General features: G+C 41.7%; 1 long non-coding RNA gene across 1 annotated transcript in view; it reads right to left on the reverse strand.

Annotated features, from left to right (window-relative positions):
• LOC114486890 (uncharacterized) overlaps positions 1-10,912 on the reverse strand; it is an 18,181-nt gene extending 7,269 nt beyond the window's left edge. The window contains exons 1-2 of the long non-coding RNA XR_003681285.1: positions 10,789-10,912; positions 9,323-9,392 (exon numbers count right to left, since the gene is read on the reverse strand). This is a non-coding gene — a long non-coding RNA (uncharacterized lncRNA). The remainder of the gene's footprint in view (positions 1-9,322; positions 9,393-10,788) is intronic.
• Positions 10,913-24,095: the final 13,183 nt, after the last annotated feature.

Below are 24,095 nucleotides of genomic sequence, written 5' to 3' on the forward strand. Positions count from 1 at the left end.
CCTCCGCAACGGGAGAGGCCACAGCAGAGGGAGGCCCGCATACCACAAAAAACAAAAACAAAACAAATAAAAGCAGAGCCTTAAGTCCCAGCAGAACTCTGAAAGGGTGCCCCCACGTAGAAGGTGGGGAAATGGCTTGCCATCAAACAGCAAAGAGTAGTGACTGCATTTTGCTGTGAGTCTCAATTTCAACATCCATCTCTGGAGGAATATAAATCATACAAGTCTATGGGCTACCAAGGGCCTTCCCACCTGACTGATGCTCTCAGCAGATTTCCAAAGCTGTCCAGTGTGGGAATAAGACTCTTATCACTGAATGCGTCAGTGGCAGGCCCATCCTCCACCAACACACAGCACTTCTTGTCTCTACCCCTCCCACCCCAGACTTTACTTTCCTTAAGCCCTAGGTCTTTTTTTCATAAAAACACCCAGAATCATCTGTGAGGTGGTTGCAATCATCAGGCACCTAATTCTAAGCTAGGCAGGCCAGCATATACTCTGATGAGGCTTGAATTCCTCCAGCGAAGTTAATCAATGAAGATGAAAGGAAGAACTCCAACCAGGCCCTCTGCCCAGTTGAACTGGGCATACCATCACCTGGCATCCTGACATCATTTGAAGTTAACAGGTATAGCCAAGAAAACCACCAAATAAGGCAAAGAAGGGCATGGCCTGGTTGGGCTGTGGAAAGGGGACCCTGACCCAGAAGAAACAGAAGCAAAGCCTTTGAAGCGGCACCACATCTAGAAGTGCACTGCAGCCACTCTGCACCATGCCCAGCTCTCCAACACATATGCTCCCCTGCCCACTGACCCTGTGGTCCTTGCCATTCCCTTTGACTGGGAGACTCATTGTCTGGCTAATTCCTACTCACCCTTTAGGACTCAGCTTTGATGCCACTCCTTCCAGGAATGTTTCCCTGATTGCCATCAGCCTAGGAACTTCCTGTTTACTCCCATAACCCCCCACGCTTCCCCCATCTTAGCGCTTACCAGACTGCATTGTAATTGCCTATGTACTTGTCTGGGAGTGCCACAAGAGCATGAATCCCCAGAGACCATGCCCAGCACATGAATGTCTTCTGAATGAATGAAAGTTAAGGACATGCCACAAGTCCTCCAGGATACCATTAGGCCACAGGGATGCACTTTCTGGGACCTCGAAAGCCCACAGTAGTAAGAGAGCTAAGGAGGGGCAGGAGCACATCCAAACAACTGAGCATAACCCACAGGCAATGAGGACACAAACACGAAGCAGAAAAGATCTTTGCACTGGAGAAACCCGGTCTAACAAGGGAGACTATTAGGGACACAATAGCGAGAAAAGATTGTTCAGGACAATGTTGAAATGGAGACAAATGTGAAAACAAACTGGGTGAGCAATACCATTGCTTGCATACTAATCTTATTGCTCTAGAACATCTCACTAGACAAAGGTTTTAGGAGGAAACATTCATGAGAAATTTGATATATATAATATGCTATTCATTTGTAAGATACTTGAGAGTTAACAAAACTCTTTCATATATACCATTTTTATTTCATTTTACTCATACATCAAATATTTGGGGGGTTGCTTCTTTATGCTACACTAACATCTAGTGTTGGGATAGTTTGGAGGGTTCAAAGATAACTACCTTCAAGGAGCCTGGAGTCAAATGGAGGAGATACTAGTAACCGTAGTTCAAGGTAGATAGAAGTGAGTGCTGAGTAAGTCAGGATTGTTTTTGTTGTAAGTGTCTCGATCTGGCTTAACTAACAAATGGAATGTATTTCTCACATAATTAAAGTGGCTAGGTTTATCTTTAAAACCCAGGTTTAACTACCAAATGTAAAATAGATAGCTAGTGGGAAGCAGCCACATAGCACAGGGAAATCAGCTCGGCGCTTTGTGACCACCTAGAGGGGTAGGTTAGGGAGGGTGGGAGGGAGATGCAAGAGGGAGGAGATATGGGGGTATATGTATATGTATAGCTGATTCACTTTGTTATAAAGCAGAAACTAACACACCATTGTAAAGCAATTATACTCCAATAAAGATGTTAAAAAAAACATACAAAAAACCCCCCAGGTTTAGCTTTATCCAGGGGCTTGAATAATGCACACGAGTCATTTCACTCAATCTCTTAGCTTTCCTTATGCTGGGCTGGCATTGCATTCAGGCTCCATCCATGTAACCACTCACAGTTTCAGGCTCACATCCTCCAAGACCCAATTTGACCAGAGAACAGAGCTTCTCTTCTCCCACAAGTTTTAATGAAAATCAGGGCCTGATTACCATTGGCCTGAGTGATGATTGTGTACCCTCCCATGAACCAATCACTGAGTCATGAGAACAGAATTAGCTGACTGGTAACCCTAGGTCACATCATCCCACCACCCCCAGCTGGTATGGGGTCAGGCCCACCCAAACCACGTGGGCTGAAAGGAGGATGAATTTTAAATAGTCAAGTGTCATAAAGGACGCTCTGACAAAATGCTTGAGACTTAGTCCTCATAACAGCTTTGTGTTTCCACCCATTTTACAAATGAGAAAAACGAGACAAGTAAGAGCAAGAACAGGACTGGAACCTGGTCTTCTCATTTAGTCCTGCGCTCCCTCCATTTTCATGTATCGGGGGCACTCTGGGAATTTGTGAAGGGACAATTCTTCCTTGTGTGAGACTGTCCCAAGCATTACAAAACATTTCACATCCATGGCTCTAATACCAGTGACACTTGCCTCCCAATACTGTGACAACTAGAACGGCTCACACACATTTTAAAGGTCCACTTGGTGGGGGCAGCACCTCCCTCATTTGAAAGAAACAGAATATTACCCAAGTGAACCTTACTATCAGGAGTTTCATACTTCTCAGAGCTCCTAAATATAAGCTCTCACATTAGGCTTCAGAGGTAGTCTGAACTCTTGGTTGGACACCTAGAGATCATCTAGTCCAACCCCTTGGACCAGCAGTTCTGGCCTGAAGGAGAAGGATGAGTGGTGGTCGAAGGGAAGAGGATGTGTGGGAAGGTACCTCTGGAAGTGAGTGTGGAGGGCTGGAGGGAGTAGGTCTCAGTTTCCTATTAATGCTCCTCCTTATCAGAGGACAAAACCACAGAATTAACACATTTTATGGTCAGGACTCAAGCTGTTTCTTAGGGAAGACAGTATTAGCCTCTCTTACTTGAGTGAGATAAGAAATTATGGGCTTGTGAGAGGCAGAGTGTTCAATTCTGGACACTACTCACTAAGAGAGACATAGCCAAACTGATCTGCACTTGGATGGAGGCACTCAGGAGAGGTGGGAATTTGAAACCAGCTCATCATACAAAGAGCAGCTAAAGAACAGGCAAAGTTGTACCCAAGAAAATACTCAAAATGAGACAGGAAAGTGGCCTCCTACGATATTGAAGACAACCACCCAGGAGTAGACTTGGAATTACTCTTTATAGCTCAAGTGGGCAGAACCAGGGTTGATGGAGGCACAGAGAACACTGGAACAATGACAGATGTCTGCTAGTAGAGTGAGCTGTCTGGGAAGGTAGTAAGTTCCCCGCTGCTGGAGGTATCCAAGCACACCCTGAGGTGCTGACGTGGGTTTGAAGCTTAGCCTCTCAAACTTTCTGAAGCAACACAAACTGGATGAAGTTTTAGCGCCCCGTACACTGCTAAGAGAGATGACATAGAAAGAGTGGGTTGTAAGCTATGCTCAGTTTCTATTAGAATAGAAATATTCTATTATATTCTATTATATTCTAATATTCTATTAGAATAACTGCAGGATAGGACCCCTTCCTCCCCTGCCCAAAAAGCCTATCAGAACATAGTGTGACAGACATTATTGTAGGATAATCTTGAATCTGTTCTAATTTACGAAGAAGAAAAAAGGAAGTCTTTAAAAAACTTTCATACTTTATTGATAATGCAGTACTTCTGTGAAAACAAGTAATTTACAAGTAATCGCTTCATAAAGAACTGCTGGCCTAAGGGGTTGCACTAAATGATCTTTTAAGGTTTGTCCAACCAAGGCTGAGTCTAAACCTAAAACTCCATGGGCTCCAGTGTCTGGAGGCTGTTTAGTAATCTACCCACAAGAATTCTGGCGAGTATGGCGTGTACTGTTGTGCTACTATCTCATGGGCAGTCAGAGCCTCACAGATGTCCAAAGGACAAAATGAAGTGGACTTTACATATCACACTAGAACTGCCTGGGGAAGTAGTGGTAAGTTTTACAAAGCAATTGTGACCTCACTATGTCACTCCCTTTTCTGAAGAAGTACAGGTTTAGACGACTTTCTTTGCAAAGGGTCATCTCTGTCTGTTGGCTGAACTCTGAGATGGAAAGACATTTCCCTCTAGCAACAAAGTCATTTTAAATCAGAAATGCTGTGAGATTGTGGGACCATAGGTCAGGTATTAGAGAGATTGGAAAACTCCCATCTCGCCTGGAAATGCCCTCACAAGGACCTCTCCAAACTTTGATCTTCAAAGCCACTGGAGCCAAACTAGCTGGCCATTGCATATTTTCATGACATCAAGTGGAAATGTTGTTCTATTTCATCCTCTAGGATTTGGCATGAATTCTAGGTCTTTGTTCTGGTTAAAATGCAAAAATGCAAGTTTCTGTGGGACATCAGGTGCATTAGAGATTGTTGGGGTTAATGTACAGAAATGTGGAAAAGTGGGACTTGCTCTTTGTCAAGAGACCCAGAGGAGGCTGTAGCTTATTACTCTTTTTGTTATCAAGAAATTAAGAAATGCATACCTTGCTGCCCCCATTAACCCTTGCATCACATCAGCAAGGTCATTTTTTTTCCACTATCACAGTGAACTGGTATCATTGCTGCTTAGTTGCGAGGGCTCATGGGAGCAAACATTCTTAACAACTATAACCTTCTGGATGATGCTATCCCCAACCTTGTTGCTATGGTTAGAGTATGTGCTGCCCTTCTCTTTTTAACCTTCTGCTGCAGCATACATATTTGTGATATTCACAGTGCTTACTGCAAAACTGAGCAAAATGAATATTCATGCTCATGCATTCAAGAAATACTTATTGTGCACTAATATGTGCTTACTTGGTATCTCAAGTTGATTTCACTTATCTGAAAAATATCTTGCTTACAGATGGATTACCTATTATATTATTTGCCAAATGTTCCAAATAAATATAGAGGCAGAGGCTCCCTAAAAATTATAAAAATGGAAGCGACATATCCCAGGATTCCATAGTCAACCCTTTTTCCTTTCCCTTCTCACTCTACACTTCTCCCTGGAGTATAAAATGTCCTTTCATGGTTATAATTACCACCTAAAGTCTACATCATCTGTCCGTATATCAGTGCTGAATTTCAGATCCGTGTGTCCAACTAACTAACCAGTCATCTTCAAAAGTCTGGCAAGAAACCAGATTCACGATGTTCCCAAACCAGAATTCATCACTTGACAACCACCACCCCCTCCTTCTCAGCTTCACCCCATCCTCCATCCCTTCCCCTACCAACAACCAGTTTCCCTCCTTGTACTCCAGGTTTTAGCTGGCGGTGCCACCGTCCACCCATCAAAAACATTGCTGCCCCACTGGACCCTTTTTCCTTCACCCTCCACATTAAATCAAACAATAAATCCTACTGATTGAACCTCCCAGAGAGCCTTCACAGCTCTTTTTCCCTTTCATTCCCACAGCCTCATGTGAGGTCTCAGTGCCTCTCACCTGGACTATTTCTCTGACTGGTATCTTGCTCTTTAGCTAAAAACCTCAGTGATCTTCCTAAAACACCAATCTCATCATGTCACCCTCCACCTGTCCCCACCCCAGATCCCACCGTCCTCAGCTCAAAATGCTTCCAACGTTCCTCATCACCTGTGCAGTAAAATCCAGGAGAGATCTGATCCCTGTGTTTTCTCCCACTCCCCCTGCACTTACTCTGTGCTTTAGGCCTACCCACCTTTAATAAGCCCCATATGGCCAGCATAGTTCTGGCCACCATATCATCGCCCTTGTTTCCTCTGCCTGAAAGCATTTCCCATTTCATCCATCTTGTAAATTCTTGTTGGTGCTTCAAAACCCACTGGTGTGCAGCCTCTTCCTGGAAGCCTTTCCTGACTCTCTTGCTCTGTGTTATGTCTGCATCTTACACCGCATCTGCTATTCTTATCCCACTGTTGTCACTGGGGATCCTCTAGGACGCCATGAACTTCTTAAGAGCAGGGATTGTGTCTTAGTCTGTCTGCCTCCTCAGTTCTGGGTACTGTTCCTCACACACCGTAGAAGCAAATGACTTATAAAGTGTAAGGAAGATGCTCTCAGCTAGACCCCCAAGGGGAGGGAAGGGAGGGAGGGAGACAGATTTTTTTTAACCATCAATAATTTTTCTAGTCTTTAAAGATGGAGGTTTGCATTCACCTCTGAGGGCACCATTCCTTTGTTTTTGTAAAACTTTAATGATCCTTTGTGCAAAAGTGAAGCTATGATCCTTAGTTGCAATGAAGAGCTTCTAGACAATGAGGAGCTAAACTGCTCCACATGAAAATGTAAAAGGTAGTCTTTATTGACGACAGTCATCTGAGATGATTATGCTGTTGAGAGACTGGCATGGACTATGGGTGAGGAGGGCCTGGGAGTGGTGCTAGTGGAGTATGGGTCTGCAGTGGGCAGGCAGGAACTTGGCAAGAGCACTCATTTTGTAGGGATGCAAACTGGCCAGCAACAAGGCCCAGGGCTGGAGGTAAGAGGAGGGATAACGGTGAGGGGATCCCTGTGGAAGAGAATGGCCAAAGGACCTAAAACAAGACACTTGTGGTGTCCAGTTTTAAGATGCCCCCGACTCCCTGTGTTCTTTGACCCTACTCTTCAGAAAAGCTTTATGAAATTTCACAGCTCCATCTTAGTTGAAATTTGGGGAATTAATACAGCAGCCAGGGTCCACTGTCACACAATCAATACAAAGACCACCAAAATAATCTAAAATGAAGGCAAGAGTTTATTACCAACCAGGCAAAGGAGATTCATGTTCCTTAAGAAAAGTCAGTGAGTGCCCCCAAAGCTGAAAGTGAAGGGAAAGATATAATATGGAGAAGAAGTTTTTCCAAATTTCTGATTGGTTCAAAAGTGGATTGTAAAGTCTCCCTTAAGGCACAGGTGCAGTTCTCAAACAGGTCCAGAAGAGGCTATATAAGGCTCTAGAGGTTTCAGTGTCACTCAGTGTCACTTGAACTGGCATGCTCAAGGCTTGGTTAAATGTTTCTTTAATATTTTTCTTGGAATAACAGTAAACAAGTAGCTTATAACAGTCTGAGTTTTGACACAGAAAGTAGCCATGGTTCGAGGCCAGATGTCAGGCCAAGGTGAAAAGCAACAACCAGGGTAAATTTTGAAATGTGTAAGTGTTCCTGAGAGATTCCAGGGCACCCTGGAGAGGCTCGCCTGATAGAATATTAGGGGCTTAGATGTTGGATATTTGGCTATTAAAGGAGAATGACTCCTGAACTTGGAACAAATAGGGCCATCAGGGTTATATATGTTACCACCCCCCCAAAAAAATAAAAATAGTTTTAAACCCAGTTCTTCCCTACAATTGGTAACATTGACTCTTACCTTCCTTTTCAACTGAACTCAGGGAAAACATCATATCAGAGTTAGAGGTGGGAAATTAGATCTATTCTACATAAAGGCAATCATGTTAGTTACACACCAAAACCCACAGATGCTGATTTTGTCTATTTAAGCAACACAAAGCTTCTACAATTTTTTTTAGAAATCATTATTTCCTTTCTATGAAAAATTACCACAGAGGTATTGTTCTATTTTTTTTTTTTTCCAACACAACTGAAATTGTACATGGTAGGGAAGTTTTTAATTAGTCTGTTCTGAGCAGGAACTGTCTGTGCTAACTGCAGTAGGAGCCTAATAAATTACTTCATAATCTCAATTGGAGGCTTTGTGTCGGAAAACACTCATTAGTTTGCACCACCAGCCAGCGGCTTCCCATGAAAGGGCTTAGAGACATGCTGCAGTAGGTGTAGATCAAGTTGCTTACAGCAAACTTCCAGGGCAGTAAAAACAAACATGCCTGGATGGTGAGGGAAGCCAGGTGGATCTGAGCTTTGATGTCTGGAGACCAAGGAACTTGGGAAGCTCCATGCCAGCCCCTTCGGCCCAGCCCATACTTTCCTACTCATAAAGCTCTTCTCCCACCCCAAAAAGGGCTTTTCAATTTTCAAATCATCCCACTGCCATTTTTTTGAGTGTGAAGAAATCAAATGTTTGTAAATACTTGTCCCAAACGAGTAAGGGAAGTTTTATACAGTTCTATTCAGATAGGTAGATACATACGTACATACACACATGCAATACAGATAGATGTAGAAAATGAATGGGAAAAAACCTGATATTAGCCCAGCTAGTAAGATGGGTCCTCTCAGAGGGAGCATAGTATTTGATACGTTGGTAAGTCACTTGGAGTAAGGGTGAGGTCCCAAGAGGCAGGCTCTTACGATAAAAGATGTTTCCTAAATTGCTTTCTAAGGAGAGAGGGTCTTGCTGATTTCAGGGTTTTAATATTGTTGCACCCTGATGGTTTGGTACATAAGTTTGGGTGGTTGCTGAGGTAGACCTGTTCTGCAAAATAGAGGTGGGAATTTGCAACTGAGGACGCAGGATTCAGGGAGAGAGGAATGAACCAATAACAAGAGGCTTTGTATGCAAGAAAGGAAAGAAGGAAAAATTTATTTCTTAGCAGAGTGGGAGAGCTGCAATGTCTAAGGGGGATTCTGAAGTTATTTGCTGGAGGAGGTACACGGTAAATTCCTTCCACGTGACCTAGAAAACTACTTCCCAGAAGCAGACCCTGAGGCTAGGATGGTGTGCAGGGGGTTTATTAAGGGAGACCGGTAAGGAAGCAGGGAAATGAGACGGGGAAGAGGGAAAAGTCAAGCTAACATTGTGAGCCAAGCAAAGTCAGTCAGCCTGATCCTACACGGGAACTCCGGAGTGTAAGTTCAGCTCAGGGTGGTCCCCACCAGAGGCGGGGAGCTGGGCTTCCACACCCCTGCACTTGTCAGTCACTGGTCAGGCATGGGATGGAGGAAGGGAATAAATCCCCAAGCGCTCCGGGCTCACTGTGGAGGGAAAGTGGCTCCAGTAGCCCAAGGTCGGTCTATCTGAGAACCCACAGTGTTCTCGGAAAAAGAGTTGCACAAGTGCTGACTGTTAGAAGCCGAAGGGGCAGGTGGGGATCGGGGGAGAGCACAAAATGGTAAAAGGGGAATCTGAGGAGATCTGATAGAGCACTGATATTGTTCACTACAAAAATCTTTAATAAACTCTACATTTGCTCACCAGTGCTTGTGCTTGAGTCAGTTCTTCATGGTGATAAAAGCGGAACATCCAATAGGCATCCAGGCCAGATCTGCAAGGAGTAAAAGCAGAGACTGTGCTTGTGGGTGCAGAAGGTGGGGAATACCTGACATCTGGGTCCATATGCTTTTAGAACCAATCTCAAAATTAAATCCAAATATATTATGTGTACACATGAGGTGATACTGCTTCATGATGCCATAATGAAATGGAATTCCTGTTATCAAAATGTGATTTATATATGGGAGGTACATCTCTGATGCCATAATGAAATGGAATTCCTGTTATCAAAATGTGACTTATATATGGTAGTCACATCTCCGACCATTTCCGCTGGGAAAACGGCCATGGCTCCTCCTTGCCCAGCTAACACAGTGAGGCAATCCCCTCCACAATCCGGCTCTGGCCTCTTGCTCCAGCTTGATCTCAGCCACACTCCTGCCACGTGCTGCTTCATCCACAATCCATGCTCTCCTTTCACAGCTGCCACCAAATAAACCTTAACATGCACCAGGCACTGGGATAATATGGGTTATAAGTGTCACTTAATCCTCACAATAACTCCATGTCGTAGGCGCTATTTTCTTTATTTCACAGAGGAGGAAACTGCAGCTGAATGAGGTAAAGTCCAAGTTCTCTATATGGGTCAGGGGTGGAGCTGCATTTGGACCCAGGACCAGGTGACTGAGTCAGTACTTTCAGTTGCTCTGCTTCCCTCCTCCGTGGACATTTTCCCCCTTCTAAAGCCCCTTCTCCATTTCAGAATTTCAGTACCCTATCACCTTCCAAGACCCAGTTCCAATGCTTTATCCTTCACAAAGCCTTTTAAATTAGGCAGAACTCTTGGAGGAGAGGGATAGAAATCCAATACACAAAAAAGGAAAATTATTGGTTTGAGTGGTTGGGAAGAACACTAGGGTGGCACATGTTTGAAGGGATTGCCGCAGAAACTAGGACCTAATCGGGACTTAGTGCAGCTAGAATTCTCTCTCTACCTCAATCTTTTATCTTACAACCCCCTCTCAGCCCAATACCTCAGCAGTCTGAGACACCTCTCTCTCTCTCGTTGAACATTTATCAACCCAGAAAGGCCTTGATTGGCCCTACTTGGGTCGTGTGCTTATCCTTGCCTTAATCAAGGTGTCCAAGGGAATGGAGTACTACGATCAGCCCAGACCAAAGAGTCTGGTTTGTAACCTAAGGAAGTGGGTGGGAGAAAAACATCTGGGCAATTCACAGCAATAGCTTCTACTGTTCATTACACCATTTATGGAGATCCAGACAGAATTACTCTGCTCCAGTTTCTCTGGCATAAAACAGCCATTTATCATGCTCTCAGATTCTGTGCGGCAGAAATTTGGATGGGACACAGGGGGGATGGCTTTTCTCTGCTCCATAGAGTCTGGTGCCTGAGATCAAAGACTAACCCAGGGGCCAGATTTACTCACTCTCGTGTCTGGCAGTTGATTCTGGCCATCAGCAGGGGAGCTCAGTTCTCTCCACGTGGCTTCTCCATGTGGGCTCTCTGTGGGAGTTGGTTGGGGCTTTCTCACAGCAAGGTAGCTGATTTCCACAGCTGAACATCCTAAGAGAGAGACAGCCAGGTGGGAACTGTATTGCCTTTCCTAACCTAGCTTCAAAAGTTCTGCCGCATTCAATTTGTTGGAGCTTCACAAGCCTGCCCAGGTTCAAGAGGATGGGAAATAGACTCCACTCCTTGAGGGGGGAGAAATTCTGGAAGAGAATGTGGGACCATACACACTGCTGTAACATTTTTGAAAAATAAAGACTGTCACACATTTTTTTCCTAGGAATTCTCTTTATATGTGTTTGTCATATATTCCCTAAATTATTGTGAGCTCTGTGAGATATTCATCTTTGTATTTCTATGCAGTGCCTTGAACAAGGCCTTCTATACAATAGGTCTTCAGATATGTTAGTAGGCTATGAATCTCTGACATATTGGCATCACAATTTTTCCACCAACTAGCTGTGTAACTGTGAGAAAAATGACATAATATCTCTGAGACTCAGCTTACAAACTGAGAGAGTTTAAATAAAATTGCGGTATCTAAACATTCTGGTTTAGCAGCAAATTACAAGTCATTTTCTTCAAATTACATCTAACACAGAATCCTAGTGCATAAAAAAGATTTTTTAAAAAAACAGATATGGAGAAAAGGGAACTCTTGTGTACTGTTGATAGGAATGTAAATTGGTGCAGTCACTATAGAAAACAGTATGGAGATTCCTCAAAAAATTAAAAATAAAATTACTATATGATCCAGCATTCCCACTTCTGGGTATCTATGCAAAGGAAATCAAAACAGAATCTTAAAGAGACATATGCACTCCCCTGTTCACTGCAGCAGTGTTCACAAAGCCAAGATATGGAAACAATCTAAATGTCCATCAATGGATGAATGGATGAAGAAGTGGTATATATATATATATATATACACACAATGGAATATTATTCAGCTGTGAGAAAGAAGGACATTCTGCTATTTGCAACAACATGGATGGGCCCTGAAGGCATTATGCTAAGTAAAATAAGTCAGAGAAAGATAAACACTGTATGATATTATTTACATATAATAAATGGTGGGATCTAAAAAACTGAACTCATAGAAACAGAGACTAGAATGGTGGTTACCAGGGGCTTGAGGGGTGAGGGAGCTGGGGGAGATGTTGATCAAAGAATGCAAACTAAATAGACATTTCTCCAAAGAAGATATACAGATCGCCAACAAACACATGAAAGAATGCTCAACATCATTAATCATTAGAGAAATGCAAATCAAAACGACAATGAGATATCATCTCACACCGGTCAGATTGGCCATCATCAAAAACTCTAGAAACAATAAATGCTGGAGAGGGTGTGGAGAAAAGGGAACCCTCCTGCACTGCTGGTGGGAATGTAAATTGATACAGCCACTGATAGCGTAAGAACAATCCAATTTAAAAATGGCCAGAGGAACTGAATAGATATTTTTCTTTCTTTTTTTTTTGAATTTTTAAATTTTTTGGCCACACCGTGCGCCATGCGGGATATTAGTTCCCTGACCAGGGATCGAACCCATGCCCCCTGCAGTGGAAGCACGGACCCCTAACCACTGGACTGTCAGGGAATTCCCTGAATAGACATTTTTCTAAAGAAGATAAACAGATGGCCACTGGATACATGAAAATGTGCTCAACATCACTAATCAGGGAAATGCAAATCAAAACCACAATGAGTTATTACCTCACATGTTAGAATGGCTATCACCAAAAAGACAAGAGATAGTAGAGTTGGAGAGGGTGTGGAGAAAAGGGAACCCTTGTGACTGCTGATGGCAATGTAAAATGCTGCAGCCACTATGGAAAACAATATGGAGGTTCCTCAAAAAAATTAAAAATATAATTACCATATGATCCAGCAATTCCAATTGTGAGTATATATTTAAAGGGAATGAAAACAGGATATCAAAGAGATATCTATATCCCATGTTCATAGCAGCACTATTTACAATAGCCAAGACATGGGAGCAACCTAAATGTCCACTGACAGGTGAATGGATAAAGATGTGGCATATATATATACACATATATATATATATGTATGTATATATATATATATACACACACACAAAATGGAATATTATTCAGCTGTGAGAAAGAAGGACATTCTGCTATTTGCAACAACATGGATGGGCCCTGAAGGCATTATGCTAAGTAAAATAAGTCAGAGAAAGATAAACACTGTATGATATTATTTACATATAATAAATGGTGGGATCTAAAAAACTGAACTCATAGAAACAGAGACTAGAATGGTGGTTACCAGGGGCTGGAGGGGTGAGGGAGCTGGGGGAGATGTTGATCAAAGAATGCAAACTTCCAGTTATAAGATAAATAAGTTCTGGAGATCTAATGTACAGCATGCTAATTATAGTCAATAATACTGTATTGTATACTGGAAAGTTGCTAAGAGAGCACATCTTAAATGTTCTCATCACAAAAAGAAATGGTAATTCTGTGAGGTGATAGGGGTGTTAGCTAACATTATGGTGGTAATCATTTTGCAATATATAAGTGTATCAAATCACCTTAAATTTACACAATGTTATATGTCAATTATATTTCAATAAAGCTAGAGGAAGAAAACAGAGATGCTCTTTTTGAAGCAGGTGTAAGAGGACTAGAGAGCTACCTACTTCCCTCCCCTCCCCGTCACTGCTTTGGCTGACCCTGAGATGGTATTATGGAGCTGGTGGCCATCTGCTACGTTTAATCTTCTAGAATCTCTTCTGTAAAAAGAATCTACCCCTTTTCTAGGGAACTACTCAGATCTCTCTCTCTCTCTCTCCCAATCTATTTGACTCACACAGGGCTGATCCCAGGCCCCAGCTCTAGAGATGGGAATGTGACCCACATGTGGCCAAGCAGAGTCAGTATGATTGCCTTGGAAGTGAGCATATGACCTATTCAGGGTCAATGAAACTTAATTCTAAGGGTTTTTTTACTGAAAATATCAGGAAGGAGGATGCTCTTTGTTCTGGAGCTGCTGCTGACCATCTTTGCTGCTTTATGGGAGAGCATCTGACTGAGAATTAAGCTCTAAAACAGAGGGAAGATGAAGTAAGAGACAAGGGTAAGGGGAACGGGGAGGGGGTGACTTAAGAACACATCATTTAAGCAACTGGTTCCAAGCATGCCTGATGCTGATATAAACCCTGGATTTTTCCAGACAGTTTGAACTGTTTTTATGTCACTGTAGAGTGAAAGAATCGTGGCAAATAGAACTGCAGGTTCTGTGAAACACACTGTGAAAACCACTACAGTAAATGATCTCTAAGGCCCCTTTCCATAACATGAACCTCTGAAGCTGTAGATCTTTCAGCTTCTCATCTTTTGTTGCTATAGCACCGTAGCATGGAAAATGCATTGGTTTCTCTGAAATTGCAGAATATCTGGTGGTGAAGAGGACACCAGGAAAATGCCTACAGATACAGGCAAGGCTCACTTATGATCATACTTGACGTTTGTTCCAAGGCACCCTGGACTCTCTGTTTCTAGAATGGAGCTTACTAGATATGGAAGCTTTTAATCATACATAAATTCTGTATTAAAAAGCCATATGTCTTCTGTAGGAGGAACCACATCAATGGACCTTCAAACTATTGTTGATTGTGGAATGGGGTGGGAGCAGGGCATATAGTCAAATACCCATTTGGGCAGAAGAATAAAAAAAAAGACACTGACCAACCAAATCTGATGGGCTAGCTTGCTGCCTTCTGCCATGGTCCTTTGCAAAGCCCGGTTCACGGGGGTGGGGGCAGTGACATCTCACACACACGCCTAGGCATGCTTTAGGGGTTGAAAGTAAACCCTGATGCACTTTGGCACTTCTGTTATGCCTCCTGGAATGCCTCTTTGCATTTTTCGTACCCTACAGGGGGCCACTTGTAGATTTATATCAAGAACATGGAACCACACCAAAACCAGGGACAAATCTCTCATCCCAGTCAGTGCTGACCACTGTGAGATCTGATGTCTTCAGCAGAGGATGTTATCCCAGCATCTCAGGGCCCAGAACAGTCTTGGTGCTGAGTCACCAGCTAGTCAAGTTAGATGCTTTGCCTCTGAGTGATGCTACCTCTACTCATTTTCCTGTACTTATTTCAAAGATATTTCATAATAGAGAAAGATTACCACCAAAGAAGATGATTTTTAAATGGTATTTAAATAGGAACCCCTGCTCTTTTTCCATGCTTTTCTTAAGTTACCTTTGTGCCTTTTCTATTTGCAAATGATATCACCGAAACTTCTGTGTTTTAAATTGAGTCCCTACCACTTGCAGGAATTCCTCTCTCTTTTTTGCCTGCTGCCTCATCCTGACTGGAGTCAGATTCTGTTATGCCACAGTCATTTTCAGGAATGTAGATGGTGCTGCCAGAGGCCCAGGATTATGATTTTCCCTTACAGAAAAAGATGGTTTTCAGGGCAATTGTTCTTAGAAATCTATACCCCAGAGTGAACCTGAGGAGGTGACGATGAGGCAAGAGAGAGGCCTGAAGGCTCAGCTGCAGGGTCTCCTTGCCCTGGTGTAAAAGTCCTTCCTCACTGTGAAAGGGGACTAGGCAGGGCCCAGCACATAGTAGGTACTTAATAAGTGCCAAAGGAAAGAAAGAAGGACCAGAAGGGTGGCATAAAATGTGCAATTTTGTTCCATTTCAGAGAATTTACATAGGAATCCAATAGTGGAAGAAGGAGAAAAAATTTTGATCACCTGTTGTCCCTATGGGGATATACTTGAGGGTTCAAAGATAATTTTCTAAAGAAATATCCTAGATCCTCACCTCACTGATGCTGAGAATCAAAGAACTGGATTTTACATGCAGAAATTCTCTTTTAAATATCTACAGTTTGGCCTGAAGATCTCCAAACTGAGTTTTTCTGAGCATACTGTGGAATATTAAGAGGTGATGTTTGGAGAAATGATTCCATATTGGAACGAGTTTGGGAAGTAACATGGTAGACAGAAGTCAACAGGCATCTTTACTGCAGGATTTCTCCAGTCTCTCAGACTTCCGCACTGCAGGACTTTAATAGTCTTTAACAGCTATCGCTCATAGTAAATCTCCAAGGGGCAATCCAGTGGACAGTGCTGATCAATATTTTGAACACAGAATCCCTTTTTTTAAAGTTTCTACTATTACCATCTGAAGGGTCTTTGATACACACTTTTGGAAAGGCTGTCCTGAAACAAAGTTCCCATTGTGTTTCTTTTTATTTCTCCGATGGAATATATTCAGCACAAGGGAGAGTCTATTCTCTTCCCCTGCTCTATCAAAGCCTTTCCTTCCTAAGAATATAGACCTAAGACTTTAAAAAGTATGTTGGTTCTCCCAAAGTTATTTAATGAAATACAAATAAAAATACTGACAGAATTTTTTTTAACTAGTCAAGATAATTCTAGATGGAAAAGCAAAAATAATGTTGAGACAAAGAAAGTGTGGGGTGGTCATCATCAGATGTCAAAACATATTTTAAAGCTATAATAATTAAAACTGCATAATACTATCACATGACATCAACAGATCAATGGAATAGAATACAAAGTCCAGAAATGGAACCAATATGTACGGGCACCTGAGATCAGTGGGGAAAAGGTGAGTCATACAATATAGAGAGTTGGGATACTGACTAGCCATGGAGACAAAAAGAAGGTTGTCTCCATACTTAACACCTGATGCTGGAATATATTCCAAGTGTTCTTAAAAGACAAAAGATTTAAGTGCAACAACTGAAATCATAAAAGCACTGGAAGAAATCATGGAGGAATTGTTTCATAATCTTAGAGTAAGAAAGACCTAACTATATAAAAAATTAGAAGACATAAAAGAAAAAAATGATAAATTTGACCCCCTCCCCCAAATTTAAAGGTTCTACATGACAAAACCCAACATGAACAAAGCCAACGAACTGGAAAAAATTGTTTGCAACTCCTATCACAGTGGAAGAGTCAATTCCCTAGTATAAAAGAGCTCCTATTGGTCAACAGATATAAAGACTAAAAATGCAATAGAAAAAAAGTGAGCAAAGGATATGATCACGCCACAGAAAAGGAAATATAAATGTCTCTTATAAAGATGTTAAAAAAAAGTCTCTTAAAACATCGAAAAACATAATCAACCTCATTCATAAAAGAGATGCAATTTAAACTATACTGAGGTATCACTTATCATAGGATACGTAGTGAACTGCTCTGTGTAAAGAAAAAAGAAAGGTGGGAGAACAGAGTAAGGGCTGGCATATATTGGGTGGGCCAAAAAGTGCCTTCGGTTTTTTAAATAAAAGTTAGATACATTTTTCATTTTCACCAAGAACTTTATTGAACAACGTATTCAGCCTTTTGTTCCACTACCTTCTGCCATTTTTCAGGCAACTTCATCTAATTCCGTCTTCCCAAAACTTTTTATCTCTTTGAGCAAAGAACTGTTTCAGGGTGCCTTTTACAGTCTTCCAGGGAATTGAAATTTTTTCCATTAAGAGAATTTTGCAAAGACCAAAATCAATGGAAACCCGAAGGTGCAATGTCTGGTGATTACAGCGGATGAATCAGAACTTCCCAGCCAAGCTGTAACAGTTTTTGCCTGGTCATCAAAGAAACAGGCAGTCTTGCGTTATCCTGATGGTAGATTATGCATTTCCTGTTGACTAATTCTGGACGCTTTTCATAGAGTGCCACTTTCAGTTGGTCTAACTGGGAGAAGTACTTGTTGGAATTAATCGTTTGGTTTTCCGGAAGGAGCTCAAAATAGAGGACTCCCTTCCAATCCCACCATATACACAACATCACTTTCTTTGGATGAAGACCGGACTTTGGTGTGGTTGGTGGTGGTTCATTTCGCTTGCCCTACAATCTCTTCCATTCCACATTGTTGTACAGTATCCGCTTTTCATCGCCCGTCACAATTTGTTTTAAAAATGGAATGTTTTCATTACGTTTCAGTAGAGAATCGCATGAGGAAATATGGTCAAGAAGGTTTTTTTCGCTTAATTTATGTGGAACCCAAACATCAAAGTGAGTCACATAACCAAGCTGGTGCAAATGATTTTCAGTGCTTGATTTAGATATTTTGAGTATGTCTGCTATCTCTCGCGTGGTATAACATTGATTGTTCTCAATTATTGTTTCAATTTGGTCGCTATCAACTTCAACCGGTCTACCCTGGAGCATCATCCAGCAAGAAATCTCCAGTGCGAAACTTTGCAAACCACTTTTGACACCTTTGATCAGTCACAGCACCTTCTCCATACACTGCACAAATCTTTTTGTGCATTTCAGATGCGTTTTTATCTTTCTCGAAACAATAAAGCATAATATTCTGAAAATGTTGTTTTTCTTTCGTCTTCAATATAAAATGACTACACAAAAATTCACCAATTTTGATGTCTTTATTTATTTATTTATTTACATCTTTATTGGAGTATAATTGCTTTACAATGCTGTGTTAGTTTCTGCTGTATAACAAGTGAATCAGCTACGTGTATACATATATCCCCATATCTCCCCGCTCTTGCATCTCCCTCCCACCCTCCCTATCCCACACCTCTAGGTCATCACAAAGCACTGAGCTGATCCCCCTGTGCTATGCAGCTGCTTCCCACTAGCTATCTAATTTACATTTGGTAGTGTATATATGTCAATGCTACTCTCACTTCATCCCAGCTTCCCCTCCCCTCCCCATATCCTCAAGTCCATTCTCTATGTCTGTGTCTTTATTCCTGTGCTGCCCCCTAGGTTCATCAGAACCATTTTTTTTCAGATTCCATATATATGTGTTAGCATAAGCTATTTGTTTTTCTCTTCCTGACTTAGATAAGTCTTTTTTTAAATGCACACTGATATGACAGCTGTCACATACAATCTAACAAAATTGTTGCAAATGAAATTAACAACAACTAAGTGCTACTAGAGCCATCTTACGGAAAAAACCGAATGAACCTTTTCGCTCACCCAGTATATGCCTGAAATACATCTGCAGGTTTGCTCAAGAAAAGTCTAATCCTGCTGCTTGTGGTGAAGCTGGGTGTTTGAGAGACTGGGAAGGAAGCGAGACCTTCACTGTCTTTTCTATTGTACCTGTAGAATTTCAAACATGTGAATGACTTTGAAGTATGTAAAAGAAATAAAGAAATAAAACTGGGTCTAAAAAACCAGATTCTTATTCTCTTCTGGCTACTCCGCTCGGCTCAGCTCTGGCTGGCCTCTGCCACTGCCCTCCCTCTGGCTTCCTGGGCTCCTTCAAGAACTGCAGGGGCTGCTCAAATTCTTCATGATGCCCAGAGCTGGCTTTGTAGCTCGTGAAATGAAAGTTGTCTTCAGAACACTGTCAAATGGTTTCAGAACACATTTTAATGTGATGTTTCTGACAGAGCAGCTGTAGCTTCATTTAGCAGAATATTTGAGCATTTATATCTAAATACAGCAGTTGGGTTCCTAGAACAAAAGGTGGTGAAGGGATGGAAGTGTGAAAAATGTGGAAAGAGACTGATTTTTCTGTGTGGCACATATTAAATTTCAGAACTGGAGTTTTACTTTTACATTATTCTTCTGATTGGATTTTTATATATTGTAAGTAATATTTATTCCAATTCTAATACAAAGGTGTAAGTTTTGCTTTTTTTGTTTCTTGCCTTTTATCTGATAAAATCTGATTATTCTCCTGACAGCACTGGGTGAAGTGTCATAGGATGTTAGATCTAGATGGGACTGGAAAGATCATTTAATTGTGCTTGGCATTAAAAAAATCTGTTTTCAGGGAACCAAGGGAATACCACATGGCCTCCTCCCCTCTATATTTAAACCGTTGCCCATTTCTGATAAGGCTCAATACAACAATCCATTACAGATTCTGAAAAGACCTGTGGGGTCATTAAGCTCCGCAGGAGGGTGGTAAAGAGAACTAAGGGGACACTTAGAATTGCAGAGACCAGCCTGGCTTAGAAAATCATAGGAAATAACAGGAGAGCTTGCCAGCACCGTGGGAGCAAAGTCAGTTCAAACAAACAAAAGTGACAAGGATTTATACGGGTTAAGCCTCCTTCCGCATTACACAACCATCTTATAGTTCAACCTCTTCTCATTAAGAAAAAAACAAAACACACCCTTTAATGACCATTTTCAACTCCCAGTCTAACCCCCTTGCATAACTATAATAATCCTCAACCATTTAAGCAGCAAGGAACGAGGGGAGAAAGGAGAAATAAAGCTACAAGTACAAGCTTTGCTCCCAATGTGTAGGAGACACATCCAATCGTTCTTCTTATGGGCATCTCGCATCCCCTGCTATTCAATACCTGCCTTTGACATTGCAAGTGTCCTCAGGTGGATCCAGGCTTTCCTAACATTTTGACACATATCAAATGTGTCCATATCAACTACGGAATTTCTTCTCTGATGTTCACATCTCATTTCTGTATCATAATTGTTTGAGAAAAGAATCTGCTAATAACACTAGCCTGAAGTCTGATCTAGACTGTACAAGCACTATAGGCAGATTATGATGGGATCGCCCCACCCACAGGCAGGGATGTGTGGGGCTTTAGAGAACTCCAAGCCCCAAGGATGGAGGAACACAACCTGTGTGTGTGTGTGTGTGTGTGTGTGTGTGTGTGTGTGTGTGTGTGCGCGTGTGTGTATAGGAGGGTGAGGATCTGTGCTTCATTTGGGCACTTCAAATGATGCAGTTCGTCTTTTAAATACCTACACATATACCACTGAAAAATACTGTCTTTCCACTAAATGAGGCACACAAAGTTCTGGCATCATAGTCTACCTGGAAAACTGCAGTGATGTCCTGTGTATGGGAAAGTCTGTGATCTCAAATGATGGGCTAAGTGTTCCTAGAACTAGGAACTTAGTCAACCAGAAGCCATTAGATTAGTGGTTGTCCTCTTGCCTTTAGGGGCTGCAAAAGAAATTCCATTTAACAGACATTTTCACTGAAGCTTCCTAGAGTGTGATAGTCTTGGTGTTTGGGCAGCGACTGCATCATCTGGGCTTCTGCCAACTGCAGTGTGTGAAGGCTCCTTGTCAGGGACCTGTGGACAGTTTTGCTGAGGGGTATGCCATTTGCAAGTCAGCAAAAGGAAGGTCCCAGAGTTTACAGAAAAGAGCTTAGGATCAGGACGTTCGCAGTTTTTCAGCACTGGCCCCATGATCTGAAATCCATAATAATGCTGAGTTGAGAGGATGCGAGCTTGGAGATGTGATTCAAACGTGAGTCAAAGATCGTGAAGGCTCTCGTCAAACTTATTTTTCTTTTGTCAGGAATCCTTCAGAATGCCCCAGTTTCATGATGTCATTTTAGTGGAGTTAAGTTTCAAACAGTACAGAATTATAGAATTGCTTACTTTAGGCTTTAGTTACAAGGCCAGTCTCTGAAGAGGCAAGCTCGTTAGGGGACCCTAGAGGTAATCAGGGCAAACAGCAGGAGGCAGGTTAGAAACCCCAGCCTCTTGGTTCACAGTATTGAGCATAAAGCGATTAAGCAGTGAGCCCTCAAGTTAATCCTGGCCTCCCAATTCCAGGGGGATGTGTAATTATAACACACAGCAAATGTGCAACGAAAGATCAGTTTTCTCTTCATTTCCTAACAAAAAGTGACTCTTTTCCCCTCGAGAGATTTGTAGTGCCCCATCCACTGACATGGTGAAAAGGGAAAGGCACTGATGCTGCAAAGAGAAGGCAGCTGTCCAAGAGAACACATGGAACCCTCTGGCTGGAGGGACGGAAAGCAGAGGCTGCTTCTGGTCATTCCCATTAGTGGGAATAGAAGTCTGCAGCATGTTACCAAGAATATGGCATGGAGAAGACAGTGGGAGGAGCAAATTCATGGAGCACCTAAAGATGGTACTTTCAGCAAACTGTAGGTAAGGGATTAAGAATTAAATAATAAGGACACTGAAGAAATAAGCAAACAGTCAGCATAAAACTGATATAGGGCACGGTCTTGTAGAACCCAAAAGAATCCCCAAACATAAAAGAAGAAAAATAATCCAGACCTTAGTTACTGGGCTGTCACCAGTTTCCTGAGGAGATGCTACTGAAAATTGGTACCAGATCCATTGTGTATACTTTATAATACATCAATACCTTATGAAATTCTAATTAAAGAGTCAGAGTCATTCTGAATAAACCCATTCAGGTCTTCATAAAATTCCAAATTAAAGAACCCCTTCAGGTACCATCATGTGGAGTGGCTCCTGGCCTGAGGAAACCCTACCTAGCTCTTACAGTTAAGTGGTTGAGGGCTTCCCTGGTGGCGCAGTGGTTGCGCGTCCGCCTGCCGATGCCATCAGGTGGAGTGGCTCCTGGCCTGAGGAAACCCTACCTAGCTCTTACAGTTAAGTGGTTGATGCTCAGCCAGAATGGGTAAAGCTAAGCAGACAGCCCCCCTAACAGACTGTTTCCTAACAAGGCTTGTTTCTGCCTCTATGTGATACACATTAAACTGGTTAGTTAAACAAATTTTAAGACCTAAACATTACAGGCAGGTTGACTCTAAGGTCAGGAGGTAGCTGGCCCATGACCACATGTGATATGGTGAGGGCTTAGGATGAACTCCAATAAGCATTCAGTGTGGATTCAGATGTATTAGCTATTAAGATCCACAATAATAATTTATGGGTCTTAAAGATAGTTCTTTTTTATATTTTATTTATTTTTTGATTGAAGTATAGTTGATGTATAAAGGTAGTTCATAAAGTCACCAAAAGTGATGACACCCAAACCCTATGGCCAACCTGAAACAGAAGAGCTGAAATATTGGGAATGAAGAAACTAGCAAACTCCAATTATTCTTTGAGTTTGTTTAGGTACATTCAACTAGGAGATGTTGTATACTAAATACTAAAGATATTTAGCAGAGTCTTTTCTTCCTGGTTTACTGAGGTTTAATTGACAAATAAAACTGTAATATATTTAAAATGTGCAACATGATGATATGATATACATACACATTGAGAGAGAATTCCCACCATTTAATTCCCACCAATTAATCTACCCTTCACCTCACATATTTACCTTTTTTTAAAAAATAAGAACACGAGTTCTACTCTCTTAGCAAACTTTAACTTAATTTAATCTTGTGTTTTTCTGAACTGGCCAAATCAGTCATAAGAGTATATTGTTATGACTGGTCTGTAATTGTGGAGATTTTTGCCAACTGGTTCATGGATTTCTACTAATTCTACTATCTTGATTACCCATAGGCATGTTTTCATTGTCTCTGTTTTCTCTTAGTCTTGTCTCTGGGTATATTCAGTACTTTTCTTTTTTTTTTAAACATCTTTATTGGAGTATAATTGCTTTACAATGGTGTGTTACTTTCTGCTTTATAACAAAGTGAATCAGCTATACATATACACATATCCCCATATCCCCTCCCTCTTGCATCTCCCTCCCACTCTCCCTATCCCAGCCCTCTAGGTGGTCACAAGCACCGAGCTGATCTCCTTGTGCTATGTGGCTGCTTCCCACTAGCTATTTTACATTTGGTAGTGTATATACGTCCATGCCACTCTCTCACTTCGTCACAGCTTACCCTCCCCCCTCTCCATGTCCTCAAGTCCATTCTCTATGTCTGCATCTTTATTCCTGTCCTGCCACTAGGTTCATCAGAACCATTTTTTTTTTTTAGATTCCATACATATGTGTTAGCATATGGTACTTGTTTTTCTCTTTCTGAATTACTTCAGTCTGTATGAAAGACTCTAGGTCCATCCACCTCACTACAAATAACTCAATTTCGTTTCCTTTTATGGCTGAGTAATATTCCATTGTATATATGTGCCACATCTTCTTTATTCATTTATCTGTCGATGGACACTTAGGTTGCTTCCATGTCCTGCCTATTGTAAATAGACCTGCAATGAACATTGTGGTACATGACTCTTTTTGAATTACGGTTTTCTCAGGATATATGCCCAGTAGTGGGATTGCTGGGCCATATGGTAGTTCGATTTTTAGTTTTCTGAGGAACCTCCATACTGTTTTCCATAGTGGCTGTATCAATTTACATTCCCACCAACAGTGCAAGAGGGTTCCCTCTTCTCCACACCCTCTCCAGCATTTATTGTTTGTAGATTTTTTGATGATGACCACTCTGACTGATGTGAGGTGATACCTCATTGTAGTTTTGATTTGCATTTCTCTAATGATTAGTGATGTTGAGCATCCTTTCATGTGTTTGTTGGC

The sequence above is a fragment of the Physeter macrocephalus genome, chromosome 9, assembly GCF_002837175.3.
Source record: "Physeter macrocephalus isolate SW-GA chromosome 9, ASM283717v5, whole genome shotgun sequence".
NCBI lineage: Eukaryota > Metazoa > Chordata > Mammalia > Artiodactyla > Physeteridae > Physeter > Physeter macrocephalus.